Raw genomic sequence first — 7,434 nt, forward strand, 5'->3', positions numbered from 1 at the left:
GGTCTTCTTTGGAGAAATTTCTCTTCAAGTCCCTTGCCCATCCTGAGATGGGATCTTCTCTTTATGTTGAGATGACCTGGGATTAGATATCCCCTTCTTTTCTACCTCTTTAAATACCTGGGTTAGCTCGAGAGCCTTATCCTCTAGCTCTGAGAATCTTTCTTCTCCATGGTCTAATCTGTTATTGATACTTTCTACTGCATCTTAAGTTCCCAGATTGATTCCTTCAATTCCTTAAGCTCAAAAAAAAATTCCTTAAGCTCTTATACATCCTTTCTAATTTCTTCATATCTTTTGTTCATTATTTGGGTCAGGTTTTGGATTTCCTTTGGTTATTGTCCACTTTCCCTTCAATTCCCTTAATTTTTTTTTTTTTTGCCATTCATATTTATTTATTTATTTATTTAGACATAGTCTCACTCTATTGCCCTGAGTAGAGTGCAATGTGATAATAACTCATAGCAACTCAAACTCTTGGGCTTGAGTAATCCTTTTGTCTCAGCCTCTCAAATAACTGGGACCATAGGTGACTCACAATGCCCAGCTGTCAGGGCCCAGGACTGGCCAGGTCTCGGGCCCAGCTTAGGTAGGTTCCAGACGCGGACCACTAAGCTATCTTGCTCAGGAACAGTTTCTCGTAGGTGCTTGAGGGCTATCTACTTTAGCTGGAGAGAGAGAGACAGAGTATCTTAGAGAGAGTAAAGGTCTTCTTAGAACAGATAGATCTTAGTCTTTAGCAGAGCTTGGTAATCTTCAGCAGAGAGACGCCGTGCTGGCATTCTGCAGGCAGGAGAGGAGACAGAGTCAGAGTAAGTGGACCCGTGATAGAATGTGCATGACTCTTGACTGCCTTCTCTTCCAGCCTCATATAAGGCTGAGCTTGTGCTTCTCAACACCACAGGTGTAGAGACTGCCAATTCACCAATGTTCTCATCTCACGAGCTCACTCATGCTTGTTAGAACCAAATCTCTCTCCATGCCCTTTTCACCAAAGTGTTCCATTATAGGTATTTCTTATAACTCTCACTCCTCCTAGCCATAGGCTATTCGGGCTGCTACACCCAGCTAATTTTTCTTTTTAGTAGAGATGGGGTCTCACTTTTGCTCAGGCTAGTCTTGAACTTGTGAGCTTAAGCAATCCACCTTCTTTGGCCTCTGAGAGTGCTAGGGTTATAGGCATAAGCCACTGCCCCTGGCCACTATCCATATTTTAACTACCTTTTCTGTCATTCCCATAATTTCTTTATAGGTGTAATCCTCTATGGTATCTACCTCACGATCCCTTCGGAGTGTTTGATCTGTTCTGATTTTTCATGTTGCCAGAATTTTTCTGTTGGTTCCTCCTCCTGTGTGTTTTTTTATTGTTCACTTCCTTCCTCTACTTTTTCCTCTCACTTGCTGTTTCTTTTTAAATCACCTTGTCTTTGTGCTTAGGTGTGGAGTGTCCTTTTGGATTAGGGCCAAAAGGAAGAAAAGGGTAAAGATCAAGAAGGGAGAAAAGAAAGAAAAAATGAGGTGGGGGTAAAATGAAATAATTAAAAAAAAAAAAGGAGAGCAGAAGGATAGAAAGATACATAAGTGTTTGGCAGGGTGATTTGACCCACATCCACAATTCTAGGACTTTGGGTGGCCAGGCTCAGTGGGTCCCTTGAGGTCAGGATCTCCTTACCAGCCCAAGCAAAAACAAGACCCAACCTCCATGAAATATAGAAAAAAATCAGCAGTATGTTATAGTGAGATCCTACCATTGCCGTCCTTCCAAAGGCCAAAACTAGAAAGACACCCTAGCCTTGAGCCAAGCCAATGCTGTGGCACCCCTGCCTTCACCTTAGCATGAGGCTCTGTCCCATAAGAATGAAATAGAATATCAGAAAAAAGAAAAAAGACTAACAGAAATAGAGAAAAATATTAAAAATAAAATTATATAAGTTGTAAAAAAAGGGATATCTTTGTTATTTGAGAAATTTATGTGAAAAAGATGAGAAAAGTAGAAAAATATCTATGAAAAGAGAGAAAAAAAGATAGAAATAGAAAAGATAGAAGGAATAAAAGGGGCAGAAAAATTATAGCTAAAATGGAGCCCTTGCTATTGCAGAAGGTAAAAATGAAAAAATAAAATATAACAAAATAAAACAAACAAAAAATTAAGGAAACAAATTTGAAAAAATAACATATATTGCAATATATTGCCTGGGCACCAGGTGATTCTGCTGTATAGGATGGGGGCAGAAGCCACTGTCTAGTTGTCCAGGAGACCCTGTCACATCTTCCTGCTTTATTTGACCTCAGATGGGGCTAGGTCATCTCTCCAGCATTCAATCTCTGCAGGGTTGGGAGCCTGAAGCTCTTGCCAGACTACTTAGGAGGCACACTTTGATCTTTCAGACAGTGCCCCCTGGCTAGAAAGTGGCTTTCACAGGAGAGAGGGAGCATCCCAACTCACCCTAAGGGTGCTGCCCAGTCTCATTTAGGTGTACCAGAGCTGGCCACATGCTAGGATCCTGTGGGCTGTCCCCTATCAGTGGTCCTCCCACAATGGCAGTACCCTGCTAGTAGCCAAATTGATGAGTGCTCCACCCTACGTGGTGGTTCAATCTTGGTCACTGGGTGCTTTTCAAAATCACTTGCTCACTTAAGCCCTCCCAAGGCAGCTCCAGTGAGTACCAAAGTGAAAACAAAACAAAACTGCAGGACAGATCTCTGTCTCTAGGCCTCTGCTGGAGGGCCTCTGCCCACCCCCTTCTGTGCTGGTCTTCCACTGCTCCTGACCTCCTCGTTGGCTCCTGGAGTCCTCTGCTGATTTATTGTGCCCCCAGAATGATGTTTCTGGGCAAGACACCCCAGCCAGAGGAGGGTGGAGTCCTCTCTCCCTGGTCTCACCTTGAGTGGCTGCTAAGGAAATGTCTCTAGTCTGTAATCTTGCTCCTCCTCCCTCCTTGGTTTCTTAAACCTCTCTCCTCTCTGCCATCTTTAGGGTTCTGTCTACTTTCCTTTAAAAACACAGTTTGGGACAGGATTTGAGATATTATAGATCATATCATATCATATAATACATGCAAATGGAAGTAGGGATAAAGTCAAGTGATCTTTGCTGATATCCCTCAGACTGAAGCATGAACAGATGATGAATCAGAACTTTTATTAGTAAGTGTGAATAAAGGCTTTTGGAAGTTAAAAATCTTCCATAGGAGGATTTAAGAGAAGACCCACTAAGTTAGGTTTAGGCACCTCACTCCCAAGTGTAGTCAAAGGTACCATCAATGTGGCAAACCTAAAGAAAAACTAGAGGGATCATTGTATGACTGGAGGCTAGTGGAATCTCGTTGCACAGAATCAGAGTTTCTGGTACCCCACACTTAGCCATATTCTATTTGGAGTGTGTGTCTGTACACACTTTGTGGCATGACTGAAACTTACATAAGAGTTTGAGAATTTGAGACCAGAGATGAGAAAATTTGTTCTAGGATGAACAAAGTATCCTAGAATAGTTGTGGCATGATGGAGTGCTGAGATCCATTGTGTCACAAACAGCCGAGGGTTCTACTGACACTCTGTGCCATATAAATGGCACCTCCAAGAGGGTGCCATCCTGTGGTATCAGGCAGTTGGCATGGGGGAGACTCAGAATTCCATGAACCCAGAATGATGTTGAAGTAGAAGAATGAACTACAGAGCCTGGGAGAAGTGCATGGAGTGGCCTAGCCAGTCATGGGGCCGCAGAATAGTCTGTGAACTGAGATGGCAAAGGCACATGAGGAGTCTCTGTACATGAAGGGCCTTTAGGATGGGAACAAGAAATGAATTAAAGAAATATAGACACAAATACACAGGAAGAATACCATGTGAAGTATGGAGGTTATGCTGCCATAAGCCAACAAACTGTAAAAAGCTAGGAGAAAGGCCTAGGACAGATTGTTCCCTAGTGCCTTCAGAGGGAGCATGGCTCTGTTGACACCTCAGTCTCAAACTTGTAGCCTCCAGAACTGTGAGACAATTAATTTCTTTTGTTTAAACCACTCATTTATGGTACTTTGTTAAGGTGGCCCTAGAAAAATAATACGTACTGTTATATAACATTAGAGATAAGAAATTTCATGTAAATAGATATCAAAACGTTAAAAAACATTTTTTTCTTATAAAAAAATGAATTAGTAAACTACATTATCACTAGGCTTTAAATGCTGGGTACTATGATAACAGCACTGACTGGCAAGGAAAAGATTCCAGCCATCTACCCCATCCTCATTCCATGTTTCAGGCTATATACAAATGTAACTTAAAAAACAAAGCTTAGGAAAAGGAGTGGGTGTGTCTGCCATATGACATATCAGAGGACCTAAATAGAAATTAAATTTAGTTCTTAAAAAATTAGAGAAATTCACAATTCTTGCATTTTGAAGATTGAAATCTGTAGCAATATCTGTGTCTGTCTTAGTTGAGGGGTGAATGCTACGTCATGAAAAGTGACGTGGTGGGAGTAAAAAGTCCCCCCATGCCAGCTCTCCCTTCTGTTGGAAGTGATTATTCTAAATTTTTAAAATAAGCCATATTTAGGAGTGAAATAGAGCAACAAGACAAAACAGAAAATAAATGATTTTTGGTTGTTCCTTGATTCCATAAACTGACAAAAAAATCAGCTATCATTTTTTTTTTTCTGATAGGACCAAGAATAGAATTTAAAATTAATATAAAATGCAGTGTGCCATGAAAATAAGTCTTTGTCCTCTTGCTCTGGGAAACACAAGTATGGATATATTTACCAAATCTATATTAAAATTCTTAGACATACAAAGAGAAAAAGTAGTATAATTGCTGTGAGGTAAGAGCTAGTAAACCAATTTGTAGTCAGCTTGTAAGAAATTTGATATCAGATCAATTTAACTCTTTGTCTTATACTGTATACTAAAGTTATTTCCCAAGGCTTAAAGATTTAATACAAGGTGGAACAAGAAAAAAAGAAAACACGAATGACTGTGTGCCTGATCTTGAGACGGGAAAAACATTTCTAAGCATAAAATGGTGTCAAATAGCATAAGGAAAAAGATGGATGGAAATAAAAACTCTTCTGCTTGTAAAATATGTAATACGTGTATTTGAAACAAAATGCATATTTACCATAAATAGCATAGACCAAAGAATCAACATGCTTGACTGAATTGATTGACTCAATTCAATCATGCTTGATTATTGAATCACATTCAATAATGTGAAATAATGGGCTTCTATGACTAAGTAAATTAAAAATCCTGGGAGAAAAATGAATACATAAAAAAGAAAATAGATATAAGAAGAACTTTAACTTCAGTAATAATAATAGATAATAAAATTAACAAAATGATGCCATACTTAGCAAATAAAATCAGCAAGGTTTAAAACACAGCGTTGGCAAAGGCACCGTGCCTAGGGTACTCCTGCCCACTGACCCTGGGACTATGACTTGGCACAATTATTTTGTTCACTGTGGACTGTGTCCTTTGTAACCAGGGCAGTGCCCTGCGTGATCAATGCTTACTTAATATGAGTTTGTTAAATAAATAAATTTTCAAATTAAATATCTTTGGCAAAATGTCTAAAAATCTTGAAATTTCATCAGATTTTAATTTTTTATCTGTATTTTGATGAAGAGACAATTTTTGTGTATCCTTTGAAAGTGAAGTTGCTAGAATTACTAATTAGCTTTTCCCAAACAGTGATGTAGAAGAAAACAAAGGAGGAAGACCCGAATTCTCAATGAATTCTTCATCTTCTCAGGTTACAGAATAAAGTTAGTGATGGCATAAATAGTGAGATAGTCACTACTGTGCTGATGTGCGTATTACAACCTAGAGAAATAAATTCAATTTTCTACAGCAAACATATTCTAATAAACATAATTTTCTATCGTAAATTTAATTTCTTAAAACAAACACATAAAACCAGATTTGCAAGACTTATAGCCTTAAGGGCAATTGTATTCCATAGGTGAACATGAAAAATTATTTTACTTAAAAGCAAGAGTCTTACAGAAAATCTTCTTGCCCATCTCAACAAACAAGTTCCAGACAAATTCAATTTCATGACCAGAACAGAACATGTGTAGATGTATTGTAAACAGAACCTTCTACCCAAGCTGCTACTGCTGTTTCCTTGGCACCTTCTTGGTATCTGATTTATGCATTTCTTCAGTGTTCTTTCTATTGACAAAGTGGATCATCTACTTCAACGTTTTATGCTCTCAAATTCTTTTCTTCTTAAAGTTTCTTAGTCAATATTCCAGTGACCCATGGTTCTAAGTAAAGTTGTCAACAAGGCAGACTCAAAGTGTGAATTTAAGATTTTATAACTCTACAATCTGAAGCACATATTTATGTAAAAGAAATTGATCACAGCATTATTTTTAATAGTATCATTGAAAGTAATTTGAAAACACCAAAACTTTTAAAAGGTACATCCATGATGCGATTCTGAGGACACTGGTCTGGTGTTTACAAAGTCTTTAAGGGCATGAGGACATGCTATGATATTACATTAGGCAAAGGAAATAATGTACAACATTGAATCTGCAGTTATTTCATTTTGTTACATGCAAATTAAAACCAGGTTACTAACACATTAAATTATGAAGAATTATTACCTCAGGGTGCTGTAAATATAGGAGAATATTTAATTTTTGTTATTTCTTGCATATTCTAAAATGTCAACAATAAGAGCATAGTATTTTTAGACTCATAGTTTTATTAATGTCCTTTAAATATTAACAATAATGAACTTAGCTTAGATGCAGAAATTAGGACAGTCTGAAGAACAAAAGATGTGAAAATAAGGAGGGGGAAGTAATATAAATATGAATAATAATAATTTTTATTAAAATTAAAAGTACGATATAAGAAAAGGTACATATTAATAATAGTCACTGGAAAATCTGTTCCAAGAGGATCTTCAAGGCTGCTCTTACTTGCCTTGTCCTCTAAGAAAAACACAAACAGTAAGTGATAATTACCTGTTAAAAGAGAGAACCCTGGAATTCAGCAGAGAAGTGACTAGAAAGATTTGTCATGAAGAGGGGGAAGTAAGCAAGGCAGCCTGCTCAGCCAGGATTGACTGGGAGCAGAGACTTCCCAGGGTGGGGAAAGGGTAAGTGCAGGAGGATGTCCACTGGTCCATATCCCTGCCATGGACTCCTACCATCCCAACCATGGAGGAATCTTTTGATTTCTATGGGCCCTAAGAGTAACATAGAGAGCTCCCTGGAAACCACAGGAAGGCATTGCCCTAGAGACAGAGAGTACTCGTACTGGGTCCTATAAATCCCAAGTGGTGGGCAGCAGCAGTATGACACCATTTTGAGGGCTCAGCCCTCACTGGATTGAATCCTACCCTGCAGTTGGGGCCGAGGCACAGCAACCCCACTTTATTGCAGAAGGGCAGCTGTGCATTCTCAGTACCCTGAGGACA

Source organism: Otolemur garnettii, unplaced genomic scaffold, assembly GCF_000181295.1.
Source record: "Otolemur garnettii isolate 467f Iridium unplaced genomic scaffold, OtoGar3 scaffold00107, whole genome shotgun sequence".
In the NCBI taxonomy this organism is placed as follows: Eukaryota; Metazoa; Chordata; class Mammalia; order Primates; family Galagidae; genus Otolemur; species Otolemur garnettii.